This window comes from Bos grunniens, chromosome 6, assembly GCF_055505025.1.
Source record: "Bos grunniens cultivar Pamir isolate PY7600 chromosome 6, Bosgru_T2T1.0, whole genome shotgun sequence".
NCBI classification, from domain to species: Eukaryota; Metazoa; Chordata; class Mammalia; order Artiodactyla; family Bovidae; genus Bos; species Bos grunniens.
In genome coordinates, this window is record NC_141170.1 from 54,525,706 (window position 1) to 54,550,208 (window position 24,503).

Here is a 24,503-nt window from a genome sequence, read left to right on the forward strand (position 1 = left end):
ATTTATAAACAACTCATACCACTCAACAACAAAAACAACAAAAACCAAACAACCATATTTTAAAATAAACAGAGGATCTGGCTAGGTATTTTTCAAGAAAACCTATACAGATGACCAACAAGAACATGAAAATATGCTCAACATTACAGATCATCAGGGAGATGTAAATCATATCCACTGTGAAGTATCATTTGACACCTGTTAAAATAGCTGCTTTGAAAAGACATGAAATAATGTTGGTGAGAATATGAAGAAAAGGGAGCCTTCATGCTTTATAGATGGGAATGTAAATTGTTGCAGCCCCTATGGAAAACAATGTAGAATATCATCAAAAAATTAAAAATAGAACTATTGTGATATAGCAATTATTCTGAATATTTATCTGAAGGAAACAAAATCACTAACATAAATAGATATCTGTAGTCCTGTGTTTATTGAAGCATTATTTGCAGTAGCCCAAACAAGGAGACAGTCTAGGTTACCAGCAGTGGTTAAATTGATAAAGAAGATGTAGCGTGTGCACACACACCCACACATACACACGGACACAGGGCTATTACTCAGACATAGAAAAGAAAGCAAGCCTGCCATTTTTGACAATGTGGATGGGTCTTAAGGGCATTATTCTACATGAAGTAAGAGAATGACAAATATCATATGATTTCACTTATATCTGGAATCTTACCAAAAATTAAAAGCACTTTATAGATACAGATTATAGCAGTTTGTTGGTTGCTAGAGGCTGGATATAAGGGGTGGGAAAATGAGCGATGAGGGTCAAATGGTATAAATTTCCAATATTACATAAATAAATCATGGGGATGTAATGTTCAGCATGGTGGCGATATGTAATACATATGAAAGTGAAAGTGAAGTCGCCCAGTCATGTCTGACTCTTTGCAACCCCATGGACTGTACCCTACAAGGCTCCTCCATCCATGGAATTTTCCAGGTAATACATATATACTATATTATATATTTGAAAGTTGGTAAAGAGAGTATATCTCAAAACTCATCAGTAGAAAAAAATTGTAACTATGTATGGAGTTAGATGTTAATAAGACATACTATGGTGATTATTTTGCAACATATACACTTATGAAATTATTACTTTGTGAACCTGAAACTACCATGTTATATATCAATTATATCTTATTTGAAAATATAGTAGAAGAGAGATAGATAATAAAATAATATCTAGCATTTCAATATTAATAGTATTAAAATATCTATAGAAAATAGTATTATAGTTACAACATTAATATTATATTATATATTAGTATAATATTAGTAGTAATAAAATAAATCATAGCATAATAAAACAATATATCTACAGAAAAGGTCAAAAATCCATTTTACTTTTTAACTATTGTATTAGTATTATAATAGTATTACAGTTAATATTATTAGTATTGATTAACAGCATTATAATAAAACAATATATCTATAGAACATTAATGTTAATATTTTAAAATATGAATTATAATATATCTACAGAAAAAGAGTTCAAAACCTTTGCATACTGATTAATTTTCAAATACTTTAGTTCAGATTCTTATGGACTAAGAGATAATAAAATGTCCTTCCTGTTTAAAGCTCATATATGTGATAGTAAGAGTGTATTATTTTAGATATCTTAGATATAGTGAGCAAGGCATTGAGTTTTTCAGAGTCCCCTTAAACTGTTAAGATATTCTCAAACTAATTTAAACTTATTTATTTATTTTTAGTAAATAATTATATAATATTTTATATACCTGGCCTTGTCCTAGAAAATATATGTCTTACTACTTAATGTTCATAATAGTGTATGATTCAGTCATTGCTATTATTCATACTTTAATAATGAGGAAATTGAGACACAGAGAGTTTGAGTAATGTTTCCCAAGGTCTGAGAGCAAGGATATGACATTGCCAGGATTTGAATCCAGTCTGCAGAACTTGTCTCTTAATAATATATTATGTTGAAAACAACAAAATAAAAGCTGATAGGTGACAATGTTCTTTTCAAATAATATTATTAGATTTTTTATGATAAAATTTCATTATGTGTAAGGAAATGTGTAGATTAAAATTTTTCCTTTGTAAGCATTCTGATTGCTGAGAAGTCATATAACATTAAAATAGACTATCATGGTCAAATAGTTTCACCGAAAATACCATAAAAATATTTTCAAAATTTACAACAGAAATATTAATGTTTTTTGTTATGAGTTGGAATGGAGTCTCTCAAATAAGTAGTGTAGAGCAATGAATGTGTTAAAGTACTATATTTGAGAATTAAATAAAATTTAATTTTATTAGAATTTCAGTAGATCTGGCATCAGGTACTTAACAATCCACTTAATGTGTTAAAACATTGCTACTTTTCTTTGAAACTTCTGTTATTTCTATGAATAATTATTTGTCTTGTTGGTTTAATATTAAAATGAAATAAGAAAATGATATTTAAAAAATTAATATATCTGAATGATTTGTATGATTTAGAAATAGTATCAAACAAGAAAAGAAGGAGCATTTATAATAGAACTTTTTTAAAAAAATTAAAATATAAGACTAAAAAAAAGGTAATACTTTGTACATATTTTAGGGAGGTAAAATAATAGATTGGGATTTGAAGAATAATAAAGTCCAGGGTTAAGTGATGTAAAATGCCAGTTAAAAGATCTTAAATCACATATTGAAGTGTCAAATAATTGAAATAGGATGTAAGAAGTAGCCAAACCATTATAGAAAAGAAGACAAAATAATCATTTTGCACAAGATATTGTCTCAGAAACATATCCACATACTAAAGAGAATCAATAGAAGTTATTAAAATTCAACTTTTTTGTTGTGTTTTTAGATGTAAATTAAAAGTTAGTTTTTAAAAAATAACAATAGATTTCCTACATAACATTTACATTGACCCATGAATGGATATAGAAATTGTGTTACACATATACAATGGAATATTACTCAGCTATAAAAAGGAACACATTTGAGTCAGTCCTAATGAAGTGGATGAACCTAAAGCCTATTATACAGCCTGAAGTAAGTCACAGAGATAACTATTGTCTGCTAATGCGTGCATATGGAATCTAGAAAGACGGCACTGATGAACCTTATTTGCAGGGCGACAGTGAAAACTCAGACAAAGTGAACAGAACTTGTGGACATAGTGAGCGAAGAGGTTGGGACAAATTAAGAAAATAGCATGGAAACATATACATTACCATATGTAAACTAGATAACAAGTGGGAATTTATGCTGTGACACAGGGAGCTCAACCCGGTGCTCTGAGACAACCTAAAGGGGTAGAGTGGGGAGAGATGAGAACGAGGTTCAGCAGGGAGGGGGGCGTATGTACACCTGTGGCTGATTCATGTCAAAATATGGCAGAAACCAACGCAATATTGTAAAGTAATTATCCTCTAATAAAAAGGCAAAAAATAAAAATGAAAACAAATTAGGTTTGTTCACATAAAAATATACATACATAATACACATAAAATGTTAAAACACTATACATTAATAAAGAAAAATCTATAATTTTATCAAGAAGCAGAAAAGGCCAGAATAAATAGAAATTATTTGAAATACACTCTTAATTTCATTTTATATGTTAATAACTCTTAAGTAACTGAAATATTATTTAATAAGCAAATACAGGAATGTCATTATCGTTTCATCAGTTCATTTTTATTTTTAAAGATGTAGTAGTTTTTAGGTGTTAACTTGAAATATTCAATTTTCCTGCACTTCTGAAAAAATAAGAAATCAATTAGTAGCACCTGACTCTTAGGGAGTTATATCACTGTTCAAAGGGAAAAAGAACTGTACTATTTATTGACAATTCAGAAGTCAGTTCAGTTGCTCAGTAGTGTCCGACTCTTTCTGACCCTGTGGACTACAGCACGCCAGGTTTCCTGCCCATCACCAATTCACAGAGCTTGCACAGACTCGTGTGCATCGAGTCGGTAATGCAATCCAACCATCTCATCCTCTGTTGTCCCCTTCTCCTCCCACCTTCAATCTTGCCCAGCATCAGGGTCTTTTCCAGTGAGTCAATTCTTTGCATCAGGTGGCCAAAGTAAGAGAGCTTCAGCTTCAGCATCAGTACTTTCAATGAACATTTGGTACTGAATTCCTTTAGGATTAACTGGTTCAATCTCTCATTCCAAGAGATTCTCAAGAGTCTTCTCCAACACCACAGTTCAAAAGCATCAATATTTTGGCTGTAGGCTTCCTTTATGGTCCAACTCTCACATCCAAATATGACCATTGGAAAAACGATGGCCTTGACTAGACAGACCTTTGTTGGCAAAGTAGTGTCTCTGCTTGTTAATATGCTATCTAGGTTGGTCATAGCTTTTCTTCCAAGGAGCAAGTGTCTTTTAATTTCATGGCTGAGTCACCATCTGCGGTGATTTTGGAGACCAAGAAAATAAAAGTCAGTCACAGTTTTCCCATCTATTTGCTATGAAGTGATGAGACCAGCGGAGAAGGCAATGGCAACCCACTCCAGTACTCTTGCCTGGAAAAGCCCATGGACTGAGGAGCCTGGTGGGCTGCAGTCCATGGGGTCACGAAGAGTCGGACACGACTGAGTGACTTCACTTTCACTTTTCACATTCATGCATTGGAGAAGGAAATGGCAACCCACTCCAGTGTTCTTGCCTGGAGAATCCCAGGGATGGGGGAGCCTGGTGGGCTGCCGTCTATGGGGTCACACAGAGTCGGACACGACTGAAGCGACTTAGCAGCAGCAGCAACAGCAGCAGATGAGACCAGATGCCATGATCTTAGTTTTCTGAATTTTGAGTTTTAGGCCACCTTCAAACTCTCCTCTGAATTTTCACATTCATCAAAAGACTCTAGTTTTTCTTCACTTTCTGCCATAAGTGTGGTGTCATCTGCATATCTGAGGTTATTGATATTTCTCCTGGTAATCTTGATGCCAGCTTGCACTTTATCCAGCCCAGCATTTCACAGGATGTACTCGGCATATAAGTTAAATAAGCAGGGTGACATTATACAGCCTTGACGTACTCCTTTCCCAATTTAGAACCAATCTGTTATTCCATGTCCAGTTCTAACTGTTGTTTCTTGACCTGCATACAGATTTCTCAGGAGGCAGGTCAGGTGGTCTGGTATTCCCATCTCTTTAAGAGTTTTCCACAGTTCGTTGTGATCTACACAGTCAAAGGCTTTAGTGTAGTCGATAAAGCAGAAATAGATGTTTTCCTTGAACTCTCTTGCTTTTTTGATGATCCAGAGGATGTTGGCAATTTAAACACTGGTTCTTCTGCATTTTCTAAATCCAGCTTGAACATCTAGAATCTCATAGTTCATGTAATATTGAGGCCTGGCTTGGAGAATTTTGAGTATTACTTTGCTAGTGTGTGAGATAAGTGCAATTGTGAGGTAGTTTGAACATTCTTTGGCAATGCCTTTCTTTGGGATTGAAATGAAGACTGAGATTTCCCAGTCGTGTGGCCACTAATGATTTTTCCAAATTTGTTGGCATATTGAGTGCAGCACTTTGATAGCATCATCTTTTAGGATTTGAAATAACTCAACTGGGATTCCATCACCTCCACTAGCTTTGTTCATAGTGATGCTTCCTAAGGCCTACTTGACTTCAAATTCCAGGATATCTGGATCTAGGTGAGTGATCACCCCTTTGTGGTTATTTGGGTTATGATGATCTTTTTGTATATTTCTTCTGTGTATTCTTGCCACCTCTTCTTAATATCTTCTGCTTCTGTTAGGTCCATACCATTTCTGTCCTTTATTGTGCCTATCTTTGAATGAAATATTCCCTTGGTATCTCTAACTTTCATGAAGAAATCTCTAGTCTTTCCTATTCTATTGTTTTCCTCTATTTCTTTGCATTGATCACTGAAGAAGTCTTTCTTATCTCTCCTTGCTTATCCTTTGGAACTCTGCATTCATATGGGTATATCTTTCCTTTTCTCCTTTGCTTTTCACTTCTCTTCTTTTCTCAGCTATTTGTAAGGCCTCCTCAGACAACCATTTTGCCTCTTTGCATTTCTTTTTCTTGGGGATGTTCTTGATCTCTGCCTCTTGAACAGTGTCATGAACCTCCTTCCATAGTTCTTTAGCCACTCTATCTGTTAGATCTAATCCCTTGAATCTTTTGTCACTTCCAAGGTATAATCATAAGGGATTTGATTTAGGTCATACCTGGATGGTCTAGTGGTTTTCCCTACTTTCTTCAATTTAAGTCTGAATTTGGCAATAGGGAGTTCATGATCTGAGCCTCAGTCAGCCCCTCTTGTTTTTGCTGACTGTATAGAGCTTTGCCATCTTTGACTGCAAAGAATATCATCAGTCTGATTTCAGTATTGACCATATGTTGTTGTCCATGGGTAGAGTCTTTCTCTTATGTTGTTGGAAGAGGGTATTTGCTATGATGGGTGTGTTTTCTTGGGAAAACTCTTTTAGTATTTGTCCTGCTTCATTTTGTACTCCAAGTTCAAATTTGCGTTTTACTCCAGGTATCTCTTGACTTTCTAGTTTTGCATTCCAGTATCCTATAATGAAAAGGAGATCTTTTGGGGGTGTTAGTTCGAGAAGGTCCTGTAGTTCTTCATAGAACCATTCAACTTCAGCTTCTTCAGCATTACTGTTTGGGGCATAAACTTGTGTTACTGTGATATTGAATGGTTTGCCTTGGAAATGAACAAGAGATCATTCTGTTGTTTTTGAGATTTCACTCAAGTAATGCATTTTAATATTAATCTCTTTTGAGCATGAGGGCTACTCCATCTCTTCTAAGAAATTCTTGCACACAATAGTAGATATAATGGTCATCTGAGTTAAATTCATCATTCCAGTGCATTTTAGTTCGCTGATTCCTAAAATGTTGATGTTCACTTTTGCCATCTCCTGTTTGACCACTTCCAATTTACCTTGATTCATGGACCTAACATTCCAGGTTCCTATGCAGTTTTGTTCTTTACAGCATTGGACGTTACTTCTATCACCAGTCACACCCACAACCGGGTGGTGTTTTTGCTTTGGCTCTGTCTCTTCATTCTTTCTGGAGTTATTTCTCCACTCTTCTCCAGTAGAATATTGGGCACTTCTTGACCTGGGGAGTTCATCTTTCAGTGTCTTATCTTTTTGCCTTTTCATACTCTTCATGGGGCATGATTAAACAATTAATTTTCATCATTATACATGCATTTTAATTTTTTTCAACTTTTTATTTCGTATTGGAGTATAGCTGATTAGCAATGTTGTGATAGTTTCAGGCAGACAGCAAAGGGACTCAGTTATACATATAGGAATATCCATTCTCTTCCAAATCCCCCTCCTATCCAAACTGCCACATAACATTGAGCAGAGTTCTCTGGGCCATATAGTACATTCTTGTTTGTTATCCATTTTAAATATAGCAATGTGTAGTGTCTATCCCAAACTCCCTGATTATGCCTTCCTGCATCCTTCCCCCTATATATGCATTTTTAATTTTTTAGAAAAACAGAGTATCTGCACAAATGACACACTCTACATTACAAAAAAATTTTTAAACATCTTACATGTTTTTTCCAAGTATGCAAAGATGTTCACATACAATTCTGATTTCCATATAGAAAGAGTTATTAACTTTATTAATATAAATTCATATTAGTTTTCTAAGTCATTTTTTGCAGTAGTTTTCCTTTAAACATTATCTATAGGAAAGAATTAAGCTAAATCTAGAAAATTGAATTCCAAAGTTAAGTTACAGTTTTGTTTTCTGTTCATAGAAACTTCATAAGTGTAAATATCATTCTCTAACTTGCTCTAGGTGAGTCTTAAAGACATTAAGGCAGATGTTTTGGTTAGTGAGCATTCTTGTCTGTCTCCTTCCTCTGCTTTGGAGGTAACCATGAATGGGCTTTGTTGGGAAGGAAACGATTGATAGGAGAGCTGTCACTTTTCCACACAAGGAAACCTGGAGAAAATGAACTGCTAGAGCAGACCACCTGATAAAGGTCTCTCTAAACAAGTTAATAGTGGTGGTGGTTTAGCTGCTACGTCATGTCCAACTCTTGCCACCCCATGGACAGTAGCCTGACAGGCCCCTCTGTCCATGGGATTCTCCAGGCAAGAACACTGCAGTGTGTTGCTGTTTCCTTCTCTGAGAGATGCCAAGGAATCCATAACTCTGAAACATTATTTTTGCAGTATGTACCTAGTCTTTCTAGCTTGTGTATTGCTGTTAAAATAGGAATGTATACACTTACAGGAAATGAGAAACTGGAGAATGAGAGGCAAATTATTAGAAAAAAAATTTACAATTTGTATGGAAACTCAAAAGACCCCAAATATCCAAAGTAATCTTGAGAAAGAAAAACTGAATTGGAAGAATCAAACTCCCTGACTTCAGACTATACTACAGAGTTACAATAATCAAGATTGTATGGTATTGGCCTGAAAACAAATACAGATCAGTGGAATAGAATAGAAAGTCCACTCACCTGTGGTCACCTAATCTATGACAAGGGAGGCAAGAATATACAATAGAGAAAATACTGACTCTTCAATAAGTATTGCTGGAAAAACTGGACTGCTACATGTAAATGAATGAAATTAGAACACTCCCTAATACAATATGCAAAAATAAATTAAAAAATGGATTAAAGACTGTAATGTAAGGCTAGATGTATGCATGCATTTGTGCTCAGTCGCTTCAGTCATGTCCACCTCTTCGGGACTTTGTGGACTGTAGCCTGCTGAGTCTTCTGTCCATGGGATTTTCCAGGCAATAATCTTGGAGTGGGTTGCCGTGCCTTCCTCCAGGGAATCTTCACAACCTAGGGATTAAACCCAAGTCTCCTTCAGTGCAGTCAGATTCTTTACACACTGACCCACCTGGGAAGCCTGTAAGGCTGGATACTATAAATATAAATTGCAGCTAAGTCTTTTTCAATCCATGACCTAAAGTAATGAAAATAAAAAGAAATAAATGGAAGCAAGTTAAACTTAAAATCTTTGGCACAGCAAAGGAAACCATAAATAAAACAAAAAGACAACCCTCAGAATGGGAAAAAATATTTTCAAATGAAGCAACCAACAAGGGATTAATCTCCAAAATGCACAGCAGCTCATGTAGCTCAATATCAAAAAAAAACAAACAACCCAGTGAAAAAAGGGGCAGAAAATCCAAGTAGACATTTCTCCAAAGAGGACAAATTAATGGCCAAAAAGCACATGAAAAGATACTCAACACTGATAATTGTTAGAGAAATGCAAATCAGAACTAAATGAGATATCATGTCACATGTGTTAGAATGGCCATTATCAAAAAAATCTACAAATAAATGCTGGAGATGGTGTGGAGAAAAGGAAACCCTCCTAGACTGCTGCTGGGAATGTAAGTTGGTACAGCCACTATGGAGAACTTAATGGAGGTTCCTTAAAAAACTGAAAATAGAGCTACCATATGACCCAGTAGTCCCACTCCTAGACATGTGTCTGGGGAAAACCGTAGCTGGAAAGGATGCATCCATCCTGATGTTCTTTGCAGCACTATTTACAATAGCTGGGAGAGGGAAACAACCCAAATAGCCTTCTAAAGAGGAATGGATAAAGAAAATGTACATATATGCCATGGAATATTACTCAGACAATAAAAGGAACAAAATAGTGCCATTTGTAGAGATATGGATGAATTCAGAGACTGCCCTCCAGTGTGAAGTAAGTTAGAAAGATAAAAACATATTTAATATTGCTTATATGTGGAATCTAGAGAAATGGCACAGATGAACAAATTCTGGCAAAGCAGAAATAGAGTCACAAATGTAGAGAACAAATTTATGGTTACCAAGCAGGGAAGGAGAGGACAATCTGAGAGATTGGGATTGACATATATGTACTACTATGTGTAAAATAGATAACTGATGCAAATCTTATGGTTAGCATAGGGAACTCTACTCAATAATTTGTGGTGACCTAAATGAGGAGGAACTCTAAGAAAGAGTGGGGGTGTGTGTATGTATCTGAATCACTTCTTCACAGAAGAAACTAGCACAGCATTGTAAAATAACTAAACTACAATATAATTTTTTAATGTTTAAGACTCTTAGCTATCTCCCTTAGATCTGGAGCTAATTGTTGATATTGGGAGAAACCATCAGATATTTTTGTTCCAGTTAAGGGAAATTTTACTCATGCTGATTTATGGATTTCAACTGAAGGAATCCACCTTGATTTTTGTTGTTTATTTACCAAGTCGTGTCTGACTCTTTTGTGACCCCATGGACTGTAGCCTGTCAGGCTCCTCTGTCCATGATTTCCCAGGCAAGAATACTTGCATGGGTTGCCATTCCTTTCTCCAGGGGATCTTCTTGACCCAGGGATCAAACCCATGTCTACTGCATTGGCAGGCAGATTATTTATCACTGAGCCACCAGGGAAGCTCCATCCACCTGGATAATCAGGAGAAAAGTAACACAGTACACCTTGATATCTTAACTGACTCATATGTGGCCAAAACTACCATATGGCCCATGATTTATATTTTACCATTTTGTTCATCATGCAGCAAAAATACTTCTCTTTTACATAGCACAGCAACAAGTAACTAATATAGCCTTAACTGACTTCCCAGAAGGAGTCCTACCTTTGCTTCTCTTTGTTAAGGAAAAATGTGATCACTTTTCAGGGAGGGACTCTCCATCATCTCCCAGTGTCAGAGACTCCATCTGGTGACTGTCACTCATTACCTTACCAGGGCCCCCTAAATGGTAAACCCTGACCTGTGGTCACATGGTTGGCGAATTTCAGTGCTGTGGGCTTCTATGTGGTGAGCATATGTCTATTAACCTGGATGACAGGCATGCAGAAATCACACCTCATAAGTAATATTTTCAATGTAAAAAAAAAAAAAATACAACTCCTAAAATGCTTGGGGTAAAGGTTCTTGAACTTCAAAGCACATTATGTTGTTATGAATGAAGCTGATTCATCAAGACAGCTGCTTGGTTATTATAGGAAACAGATTCCTGGGACCTGCCATATATGCTAGAGCTTGATGTGTTCTGTGAGTGTCGATGGAATTTCTTTAATAGCCATATTAGAACCTATGGAATTTTTGTTGGAAATGGTCTTGCAGATGCTATGATAGTCATGTATCATTAATAATAGTGGCTCAGTGATGGGACAGCCCTTTGGCACACACAGTGTGAACTATGAAATATACCCAAATGATATTTTCATGTAGGTTTGCAATATTCTTGTGTGCATATGCATACCTAAGTGTACCCATAGAATGATTCATCAGAAATAACAACAAATATTGTGACATGACTGCCAAAGACCAAACCAGGCCACATTACCTTTTCTTTTCTATCCCCCACCCACTAAATTCTTGTCTTTAATACTTGGTGTGATACCTAACTAAATAAAAGGGATTTTAAAACTATACTGGAGGAAGAAATTTCAAATTCATGTGGGTCAATTCCATTTAAGACTTGGTTACTGAGTCTTTAAGAGAAAAAGTTATACTTTTTGAATCGTGCAAATAAATGTATTCACCTCTTTTTATTTAATATTTAATAATTGTAGAGACTGATAGTGTGCTAGATGCCAGGCATGCAATGTTACAAATTCAGATACGGTATTTCTGTTAGTTTTTAACTACTCTAACATTTTACCACAAATTAGTAGCTTAAAACAACTTGACTTTATTATGTTCAAACTCTAAAAGTCAAAAGTCTGAAATAGGTCTCATTGGGCTAAAGTCAATGAGTCGTCAGTGCTGTGTTCCTTCCTGGATGCTCTAGGCAAAATTCTGGCTTTTTCCCCGCCCCCAGCTTCTAGCCTTCTGCTTTCCTTGGCTCACGTTACCCTTCCATCTTCAAAGCCAGCAATAGCTGGTTGAGTCTTTCACATCACATCCATCTAACACAGACTTCTGTCTCCCTCATCCACATTTAAGGACTCTTTATGATCACATTGGACATGCCCATATAATCTAGGAAAACATCATGAAGGTCAGCTGATTGGCAACTTTAATTTCATCTGCAGCTTCAATCCCCATTGTCATATAAAATAACATACTCCTGAATTCAGGGGATTAAAACATTTTGCAGAGCCATAATTCTGCCTATTATAGTATTATCCATAAAGTCCAAATTCACTCATATCTTATATTCATCCTTCTGACTCTGATGGCTTTGTTTAAAATAGCCACAAAATATGTTTTTGTTGTTTAAAATAGAATGTATCATACAAATTAAATTAATAGTCTTAATTTCATTGGAAATCTATAAATTATGATTTGTATACCTTGCAGTGTATGTGTTGCCAGCAACACTATAGTACTAAGTAACCTCCCTATAGAACCAGCAATGCAAGTCAGGCTTATTTTTTTGTCTCCATTTTAAGAAGGAGAAAATAACTATGATGCAGAAGAGTTTTGTGATTATCCAAGATCACAGAGCTAGAAATACTAGAGCTAAAATACATAGTTTTGTATTTTTAAAGCCTTTGTATTCCAATTTCACTTCAGATGTTCTATATATTTTCATAAATTGACTTCCATTCATCTTTATATGGTAGCGAGGGTTAATCCATTGCTACTAAGGAAACCCCAAATTGCCTTCAAATTTTTTCTCAAAGGTTATCTCCTCCAAGTAAACTTCCTAGACCCTATCCATCCAAAACTAGTGTTTCCTTTCTCTAAAACCCCATGTTTTTTGTATTTGTATAAGGGTACCTCTGATTAATGTTGATTATATTGTTTCTAAGGTTTAACTTAAAACTCTGTGAACTATGTCTAGCACTATGCACTCACAGAAACTGATTCAATACAGGGTATATAAATTTTAGTAGTAGCTGAATAACTTCTACCTTTCTCATTTAAATGTCATAGTCCTATTCAACATTGAAAATTAGTAAAGTTGAGAATTGTTTTTACTTATCATATGAATTCAGGAAGTCAAGATAGACTTACTAAGTCTTGCTATCCTTATCCATGTTTTCCTCTGAACAAACAGGTTGCCTTATTATGGGTCTTCTACTTGAAAAAGACCAAGCATACCAACATTTACCAAAAAAAAAAAAAGGCCTTTTCAAAGAATAATATAGGCAATTGTATTGGCTTGTTGCATGTTTATGTCTTTTATAGTACTTATCCTTTTGTGGTTATTTGGAAAAATAGGGGCGTGGGTTGCCACATTTTAACTTATCTTGCAAGCAACCGAGAAAAAAAAATACTGATAATGTAATACTTAAATATGCTTCAACAAAAACAGCAATAATTTACTATTAAAAGGGAATACATTTTGTCTTGAATTATTTTTGAGGTTGTTAAGAAATAAAATTTTTTAAAATCTCATGTTTAGTGTTACTAATATTGATTTTAAAGGAATTTTACCCTGATCTGATTTCTTCTGTGAATGATTACACACTAAGTGTGTGTGATTATAATGTAGCTTCATATTGCTGGGTAAATTAATCCAATTCTATGTAAAAACAAAAGCAAGATCAAATAGCATACAGATTTTCCCTTTTTCCCTACTCTGTGTGTGTGTGTGTGTGTGTATGTGTGTGTGTATTTATGGGCTGGGGTGAAGTCGCTCAGTCGTGTCTGACTTTGTGACCCCATGGACTGTAGCCCACCAGGCTCCTCCATCCATGGGATTCTCCAGGCAAGAATACTGGAGTGGGTTGCCATTTCCTTCTCCAGGGGATCTTCCCGACCCAGGGATTGAACCCAGGTCTCCCGCATTGCAGGCAGACGCTTTAACCTCTGACCCAAAACCTTTAATGCTATCTATATGTATATGTATATATAAAATTTGCTTTCTCAACTTGTAAGAGGATTTTGATATTTGTATATAGTTAATATAAGAGATAAAATAGGAAATATAGAGAATATAGATTTTACTGTTGAGCACTCCAGCTGTGAGATATCAGAAACCCAACACAATTTATTCTTCCTCTTCTTTGTGGGGTCCTAGGGAAGCCCAAGTTGTTCACACATTTCCCTAAACAAGTTTTACATTTCTTTGTTTTACTGGTGCTGATGTCTGCTTTCTTGTATCACATAAAATCTGTAATATGACTGCTGATGTTGCCACCATTTCTGACACTGGGAAGTGCTACACTATTGCATGTCATTACTGCTACTCCAGGGCTCCCATAATCACCAGTGACCCAGACTCCAGTGATTCTTTCTGATGTTATTGACAGATTCAGGTTGTTACTAACCTAGATCACATTCATTCCTCATACCTCATCTCTTAGATGAGCTAATGGTAAACTTTAATATCATAGCTACTGGTGGTGTTCTTACTGAATTAAGAGAAAGCCCTCTCCCAGTTGACTTAAACAGGTGGTCAGTCTCCCCCAAATGATACTCTTTAGTGTATTAAAGTGGTTATATTATTATGTTATTTTATGTACTTTCATTTAACCCCTTCCGTAAAAACAATGAGATAGCTTTCCTCAGAAAATAAGTAGCATTGAATATTTTAATGCCACAAATTACACAGTACCCCAATACACACACACATAATTACAAGACTCATAGTCCTGGAAACAGCTCTAGGACACTAATTCTCTCTTCAGTTCAGTTCAGTTGCTCAATCGTGTCTGACTCTTTGTGACCTCATGAATCACAGCACGCCAGGCCTCGCTGTCCATCACCAACTCCTGGAGTTCACTCAGACTCACGTCCATCGAGTCGGTGATGCCATCCAGCCATCTCATCCTCTGTCGCCCCCTTCTCTTTCTGCCCCCGATCCCTCCCAGCATCAGCGTCTTTTCCAATGAGTCAACTCTTCACATCAGGTGGCCAAAGTTCTGGAGTTTCAGCTTTCGCATCATTCCTTCGAAAGAAAACCCAAAAATCTGAAGAAATTCTGATCTTCTTCAGAATGGACTGGTGGGATCTCCTTGCAGTCCAAGGGACTCTCAAGAGTCTTCTCCAACACCACAGTTCAAAAGCATCAATTCTTCATCGCTCAGCCTTCTTCACAGTCCAACTCTCATATCCATACGTGACCACTGGAAAAACCATGGCCTTGACTAGATGGACCTTTGTTGGCAAAGTAATGTCTCTGCTTTTGAATATGCTGTCTAGGTTGGTATATATGAAGAGAGTTTCATATAAATACTTTATTTCTCAAGTATATATCCAATGTTTAGACATCTCTCCATTAACAAGCATTCCCTCATGTTTAAAAAGTATGATATAATGGTGGAGTGATTAATGGCTCAGATTCAGAGGCAGGTCTGCTTCTTTCAAATTCAGCGTATATTCTTTGTCAGCTCTTTGAGGCACATTTCTTGAACCCCATGTGCCTAAGTTTCCTTATCAGAAAAACTGTATAGTAATAAAGTAAGGGAATAAAAAGAAGTTATGACATAGAGCATAATTTAAAATATATGACATGATAAGTGCTCAATAAATGTCATTTTTATTATTTCCAAGTTCAAGATGGTCTTCTGATATTTACCATTTTGTTATATAAATTATCAATTAAACCAATTTTTAAATAAATATTCACAGTGAGTTCAGCACTTTATTAGGCACCATGAGCCCATAAGAAGTTTGTAAATTAGTACATGATACATGCAAGGCTTGGCGTTATGAACTTGACAAGGATGTGCTAGAATGGTTTCTTAGAATGAATTTAGCTTAACCATATTGCAAGTCTGCAGGCTGCAGCATAGATCCTCTGGGCAGGACATGTGTGCAGGTTCAATGTCAGCAAGATACCCATTCACTTTCTGAATGCTGGACTAAAGTAGAATCGCTATCAGCAGGGAAGATTGATGAAGCATTCCTAAGTTTCACTGTGAAAGAACTTCAAACAGACACAGACATTGACTGCTAGGAAACTGTATCTTTTGGCAGACCAATGGAGCAGGCAATTGCCATTTGGAGCTAAGTGTCTCAAAGCTGATGAAAGAAGAAACAGAGCCTGCAACAATAATAGGTTGTATCAGGCATGACACTCCAGGGACCAGTGGATGGATGAACACAACTAGTGTGGAGACCACTGAGAGATGCTACAGGCACAAGGTCATATGGACACAATCACTATTAAACATGATATTACTACTTACCTGCAATCATGTGGCATGTTATAATTAACAAAGCAGTTTCCCAATACTTATCCGAGTAGACTCTTACAATAATACTGTGAGCTAGATTGACAGTTCTCATTTTGTAAACTGGTAAAGTGAAGCTGAGAGAGTTGAAGTTAGGTGCACAATCCGTAAAGCAGCCAAACTATATCTAAAGGCAGGTTTTAAAAATTCTTAGGAATTATTTTTATTACACTAACTTCTATTTCATTTGAGAAAATAACTGTGAATTCATCGAAAAGAAATGACACAGATAAAGAAAAGTAATAAAAGTAATAAACATTGTACAGTACAGAAGAAATCAGGGTGCCTGGAAAGTATGATTATTGACAGTGCTTCAGACTGAATCTTCAGATGTATTCTTCTCAGTTAATGAAAGTATTCTTAGTCTGGCAAATAAAGGAAATTGATCCACACTTAAAATTTCTCTCCAGCTATTACATAGACAGTATTACTTATATTTGAACAATTCAATTTTAAGAATAGTCATTAAATGTTAATTAGAATGGTTCAGTAAAATGTACTGAATGGTTTGGGAGACTTTACCTGTACCATTTTTGCATCTGTTAGTTAGCATATAAGTAACCTTTTCTAAACCACTACATGTAATACAAAGAATATTTTTTTTTCTTTTGCTTGAGACATCATTTATAGCTGCTCTGTTTGCAAACTCTTTGGATTACATGAGGCTGTGTATATATCCATAAATTTCACCAAAATAAAACAGTGATACCTAAAGTATTCCGCTTTGCTGATTTGCCTTGCTTTTAGGATGGAAGTTTTGTTCAGTAGTTCTCTGAACTATACCAACTAATGATTGGAAAGGAAAATGACACAATTTTGTCTAGCTAAGATATAGCTTAAAGAAATAAACTTAATTCGGTTAATAACATGTCTTTCTGGGAATCAAAGAGCAGTTTTCACTTTATCTCTTCTCAGCATGGATAGAGCCACAGCTCATTTAGCAGAATTATTTTCCTCTCCCCTTGTCATGCTAGGCAATTTGTGACACAGGCCTCATAACTGGAATACCAGCTATAAGAATATATCCCAGTAATAATTAGATATCTATACATATTTGCTTCAGAAAACTTACCTAAACTGTTTATTTCACTTGTAAATTCTTTAAATTATTGAGATATTTTATTGAAATTTATTCTACAACTACTTAATATTTTGTGAACCTATGAAACATCTTGATGAAAAGGTTCTTTCTTTGTTTTTACCCTATTCTTACTAAAAAATGAGTTTCTAAGCGAGACTTTTATAAGGACTGAATGATATTAGATACATAAAGCAGAGAAGGCAATGGCAACCCACTCCAGTACTCTTGCCTGGAAAAGCCCATGGATGGAGGACCCTGGTAGGCTGCAGTCCATGGGGTCTCGAAGAGTTGGACATGACTGAGCGACTTCACTTTCACTTTTCCCTTTCATGCATTGGAGAAGGAAATGGCAACCCACTCCAGTGTTCTTGTCTGGAGAATCCCAGGGGCGGGGGAGCCTGATGTGCTGCCTTCTATGGGGTCACACAGAGTGGACAGGACTGAAGCGACTTAGTAGCAGCAGCAGCAGTAGCAGATACATAAAGAGTTGACTTGGACATAGTAGACTTTTAGTGGGTAGTTATCATTAATATTATAAAATGGACCATTTTCACTAAGCATTTAGACTTAACCTCAGGATCTTTTCCTGTTAAGTGCATGTCCACAATAACCTGTAAACCCTTCAAACTCTCACTGCATTTAGTGATGATAAAAGTTATTTTAATAAAATTTTGAATTTAAAGGATGTCAATTTTAATGTTCTTATCTTTCACATACTAGAGTACACTAGCCTTCAGAGTCACTTACAAGTCCATTATTCAAAGAATTTTTACTGACATTACTTGCACACATTAAAAAATAAAATTGTATTTACTTGAAATATATTTGAAAGAAAAAAAGTAGAAAAAAGTCAAATTCTCCGTTAATATAGAATCAGTTTAAATAGAAAGATGCATGCTCAGAAAATAAGTTATTAAATTTAACTTTAGGTCTCAGATGGTCAGTAAAATGCAAAAAGACAAAACTTTACAGCTCAGAGTTTTCTTAACAGTTAAATGGCACGATGTCAAATGCAAACCATTCCAATATCAGGAAGTAAGCAGAAATAATCGGCTTTCTCCTAGTATATGGCTAATTGTACATGGTACCATCTGAATAATCATTGAGAATACAGCAATGCTCTGGTCGTAATGACCTCCCTTGAAATTTTCTATGGAACATGCTTTTTAATCACTTGCACCTACACTGAAGCCACTGGTTTAACAAAATATGTTCCTGCAGACTTTTTGTAGTCCTAGCTCAATGTGTAGGATTAAAATGCAGTTAAACCTATGAAATCTAAGGAAGATAGAGTTTGGGACTTGATGAGAAGAAAGGGTCAGAAGATTCCCAACACATGAAGTAAATATTTGGTAAATTAGGGACAATCAAAATTAAAAAAAAGATAAATTTTCTCAAAGAATGGAACTAATATACATGTGATCAAACAAGACTGGCTAAAATTAACATTACATACTTCCATTTAGTGTAATGGCTACACATTTATAATGTAGCAATAAAAATATTTCCAGGGACTCAGAGTTACTAATCAATGACTCCATTGTTCTTTTCTTTTTCCTTTTTTTCCCTTGTATACAATGAACAGCACGTATTAAAAGTGTCCAATTTAATGAGGGTGTTGTATGTACATACCAGTGAAATCATCCCTGCAGTCAGCATAGAGACATCATATCCATCACCCCTAATAGCTTCTTCAAGTGCCTTGTAATCAACTACTCTCCCCATCTTTTGTGCCGTCCACTATCTGGGTCTCCTGACATACACTGATGTACTTTCTGTCACTGTAGATTACTTTGAATTTTCTCGGGTTTTATGTAAATTGAAGTTTATAGTGTGCACTATGTTTTAAATCGTGTTTCTGCTTGGCATAAACAGCTTGAGTTTCATTAATTTTTCTGCATATTAATAGTCTGTGTTTTATTCCTGAGTAGCATGCCATTGTATCAATATATCATAATTTATGAATTAATTCAATGGTTGAACCTTTGAGTTGTTTCTAATCATTAGGTATTGCAAAGAAATTTGTCATGGATGCTTATGTACATGTCTTTATATGCCCAGGTGCTTTCATTCACTTTGAGTAATTAACTTGGAGTAGAATGGCAATATCATACAGTAAGTGTATATTCAACTTTTTAGGAAACTATCCAAATGTTTCACAATAGAATTGTACTGTTTTACATTCGCACCAGAAGTGTATGAAAGTTCCAGTTTCTTCACATCTTTGCTAGCACTTGTTATGGTTAGTCATTCTAATAGGCATGTAGTGGTGTCTCATCATTATTCTAATTTCATTTCCCTAATTACTTATGATTTTGAATATTTTTAATATGCTTATTTGTCATTCTTATAATTTCTTAGGTTAACTGTCACTTCAAATATTATCCCCAATTTTAATTGGGTAGCATATTTAATTGAGTTATGAGAACTTAGAGTTCAAATTTACTCTTTTACACAGTTTCCTTATTCTGCATTCTCACCAATATGAATTTTAGAATCACGCTATAAATTTCCAAAAAATATCAAGGAAAGATAAGAAAGCTTTCTTAACTGAACAATGCAAAGAAATAGAGTAAAAGAAGAAGAAAGACTAGAGATTCTTTCAAGAAAATTGGGGATACCAAGGGAACATTGCACACAAATATGGGACAGAATATGGGACAATAAAGGACAGAAACAGTAAGGACCTAACAGAAGTAAAAGAGATTAACAAGAGGTAGCATAAATACAAGAAGAACTGTACAAAAAAGATCTTAATGACCCAGATAAACATGATGGTATAGTCACTCACTTAGAGCCAGACATCCTGGATTGTGAAGTCAAGTGGGCCTTAGGAAGCATTACTATGGACAAAGCTAATGGAGGTGATAGAATTCCAGCTGAGCTATTTCAACTCCTAAAAGATGATGCTGTGGAAGTGCTGCACTCAATATGCCAGCAAATTTGGAAAACTCAGCAGTGGCCATAGGACTGGAAAAGGTCAGTTTTCATTCCAATCCCAAAGAAGAGAAATGCCAAAGAATGTTCAAACTACTGTACAATTGCACTCATTTTACATGCTAGCAAAGTAATGCTCAAGTTTCTCCAAGCAAGGCTTCAACAGTATGAAACAGAGAATTCCAGATGTTCAAGCTGAATTTAGAAAAGGCAGAGGAATCAGAGATCAAATAGCCAACATCCATTGGATCATAGAAAAAGCAAGAGAATTCCAGAAAAACATCTGCTTCTGCTTCACTGACTATGCTAAAGCCTTTGTGTGGATCACAACAAACTGGAAAATTCTGAAAGAGTTGGGAATACCAGACCGCTTTACCTGTCTCCTGAGAAACTTGTATGCAGGTGAAGAAGCAAGAGTTAGAACCGGACATGGAACAAAGGACTGGTTCAAAATTGGGAAAGGAGTACCTCAAGGATGTATATTGTCACCCTTCCTATTTAACTTGTATGCAGAGTACATCATGTGAAATGCTGAGCTGGATGAATCACAAGCTGGAATCAAGATCGCCGGGAGAAATAACAATAACCATAGATAATCAGATGACACCACCCTAATGGCAGAAAGTGAAGGGGAACTAAAGAGCCTCTTGATGAAGGTGAAAGAGGAAAGTGAAAAAGCTGGCTCAAAACTCAACATTCAAAAAAATGAAGATCACAGCATCCAGTCCCATCACTTCAAGGCAAATAGATGGGGAAAGAATGGAAACAATGACAGACTTTATTTTCTTGGGCTGCAAAATCACTGAGGATGGTGACTGCAGCCATGAAATTAAAAGACGCTTGTTCCTTGGAAGAAAAGCTATGACAAAACTAGATGGCATATTTAAAAGATCCATATAATGACACCTATGGTTTTTTCCAGTAGTCCTGTACAGATTTGAGAGTTAAATCATAAAGGCTGAGCGCTGAAGAATTGATGCTTTCCAACTGTGTTGCTGGAGAAGACTCTTGAGAGGTCCTTGGACCAAGGAGATCAAATCAGTCAGTCCTTAAAGAGATCAACATTGAATATTCATTGGAAGGACTGAGGCTGAAGCTGAAATTCCAACACTTTCACCACCTGATGCAAAGAGCCGACTCACTGGAAAAGTCCCTGATGCTGGAAAAGATTGAGGGCAGGAGGAGAAGGGGACAACAGAGGATAAAATAATTGGATGGTATCATTGACTTGATGATACCATCAAGTATGCACATGAATTTGAGCAAACTTCAGGATATAGTGAAGGACAGGGAAACCTGGCATGCTGCAGTCCATGGGGTCACAAAGAGTTGGACACAGCTGAATCACTGAACAACAACAACTGTTAAATTTCTACAACTGATGGTTACTGGAATTTTAATTGGGATTGTGTTGAACCTATAGATCCTTAGGGAGAATTAATGTTTAGGAATTTGAGTCTATGAATATGTTACCTATCTCAATTTATTAAATAACCTCTTTAATTTCTCTCTTAAATAATTTCTACTTTTCAGTGTGTATGCCTTTTATGTTCTTTGTCAGATTTATTCCTAAGCATTTCATATGTTGATACTACTGTCAATGGTATTTTTCATATCTTCTAATGCTAACTAATTTTGGGCCCATCACTCTATCATTTATAGATAGAGGAATTCAAATCACTATCATTGTTACTGTGTTTCTCTATGAACTTATATCAGTTTTTGTTTCAAGTATTTTTCCTTGTTCATAAACATTTAGGATTATTATATCCTACTGAATTTTGACCTCTTTTCATTATCAAATGACTTTTTTATCACTGGTATTGTCCTTTGCTTTGAAATCTACTTTGTTGACTGTTATTTTAGCCACTGCCATATTCTTTTGAATAGTATTGGCATTATAGATAGTTGTCCATCCCTTTACTTTAGCCTATTTTGTTCTCTTGAGGTTTGTTTCTTTGAGGCACTTTATAATTGGGTCATACTATTTTATGCAATCTGAATATGCTACCTTTTATGTGTTGCATTTAGACTATTCATATTTAATGTAATTATTGGTGCAGTTACCATTTTTTGTGTTTGTTTCCTATAGTTCCATCAGTTCTTTGTTTTTCTATCATTTTTGTGCTTTTGACATTTTTACTATATCTCTTTTGCTGATTTATTAGCTATAATTCTTTGTTTTGTTATTTTTGTGATTACTGTAGAGTTTAAAGTATGGTAATACACCATTAAGGGATATTTTCACAAGTGTATGACTAGTAGCATAGCAGTTTCTCAAAACTATTAAAACTGGAATTACCGCATGATCCAAGAAATCTGTTCTGGGATATATGCCCTGAAGAATTAAAAGCAGAAGCCTCAATAGGTATTTGTATACCATTGTTCATAGCAGCATTATTCACAATAAATAAAATGTGAAAGCAACCCAAGTATTCGATTAGTAGATGGATAGATAAAAAGAATGTGTATATATGTACAATAAAGTATTATTCAACCTTCAGTTAAGTCTCTCAATTGTGTCTGACTCTTTGTGATCCCATAGACTGCAGCATGCCAGGCTTCCCTGTACAAACAAACTCCAAGAACTTGCTCAAACTCATGTCCATCAAGTTGGTAATGCCATCCAACCATCTCATCATCTATCATCCTCATCTCCTTCTCCTCATGCTTTCAAGCTTTCCCAGCATCAGGATCTTTCCAATGAGTCAGTTCTTCGCATCAGGTGGCCAGAGTATTGGAGCTTCAGCATCAGTCCTAACAATGAATATTCAGGACTGATTTCCTTCAGGATTGACTGGTTTGATCTCTTTGCAGTCCAAGGGACTCTCAAGAGTCTTCTCCAATGCTACAGTTCAAAAGCATCAATTCTTCAGCACTCAGCTTTCTTTATGGTACAACTCTCACATCCACACATGACTACTAGAAAAACCATAGCTTTGACTATATGGACCTTTGTTGGCAAAGTAATGTCTCTGCTTTTTAACATGCTATCTAGGTTGGTCATAGCTTTTCTTCCAAAGAGTAAGCGTCTTTTAATTTCATGGCTGCAGTCACCATCTGCATTGGTTTTGGAGCCCAAGAAGATAAAGTCTGTCACTGTTTCCATTGTTTGCCCAGCTATTTGCCATGAAGTGGTGGGATGCCATGATCTTCATTTTTTGTATGTTGAGTTTTAAGCTAGTTTTTTCACTCTCCTCTTTCACTTTCATCAAGAAGCTCTATAATTCCTCTTTACTTTCTGCCATAAGGGTGGTGTCATCTGCATATCTGATATTATTGACCACAGACCTAAATATAAAACACAAAACTCTAAAACTCCTAGAATATAACAAATAGCAAAATCTTGATGGAGTTGTGTATGGTGATGCCTTTCTAGATACACACCAAAGACACAGCCTATTAAAGAGATAATCAATTTGCTGGACTTAATTAAAATTTAAAATTTCTGCTCTGTGTTAGTGTCAAGAGAATGACAAGGTAAGGCATAGATGGGAGAAAATCCTTGTTGAGTACATCATGCGTGCGTGTGTGCTAAGTCACTTTAGTCATGTCCGACTCTATGTGACCCTGTGGACTGCAGCCTGCCAGGCTCCTCTGTCCATGGAATTCTCCAGGCAAGAATACAGGAGAGGGTCACAGTGCCCCCTCCAGGGGATCTTCCCAACCTAAGGACCAAACCCACATCTCTTATGTCTACCTGCATTGTCAGGCGGGTTCTTTACCACTAGAGCCACCTGGGAAGCCCAAATATATCATAAAGAATTTTTATTCAAAATATACATTGACTAATAAAATGAAACAATAAGAAAACAATCACCCCAATTAAAAATGGACCAGAACCTTAACAGACACCTCATCAAAGAAGATAGATGTACTGATGACTAACATAAAAATATTATACACATCGTAAATCGTCAGTGAAATGCAACCTAAAACTCTAATGAGATACCACTGTCCACCTATTAGAACAGCCAAAATTCAGAATACTGAGATCATTGAATGCTGATAAGGGATATTAAACAATAGGAATTCTTTGTACATTAAGACAGTAGAAACTCTTTGTAAGTTACTGGTAGAATACAAAATGATCCAGTCATTTTGGAAGACAGTTTGGTGGTTTCTTAAAAAAATATTCCTATCATATTGCCTAAAACTTGTGCTCCTTGGTGAATACTCAAAGAATTTGAAAATGCTATATATGTCTACACATAAATCTTCACCCAGATATGTATCCACATACATTTTTATCCATAATTGCCAAAACTTCGAAAGGACTAAGATGTCCATTAGGTTAAAGGATAAGAAAACTGTTGTAATTGACAAAATAGCATTCAGTGCCAAAAATAAATGAGCTATTAAATGA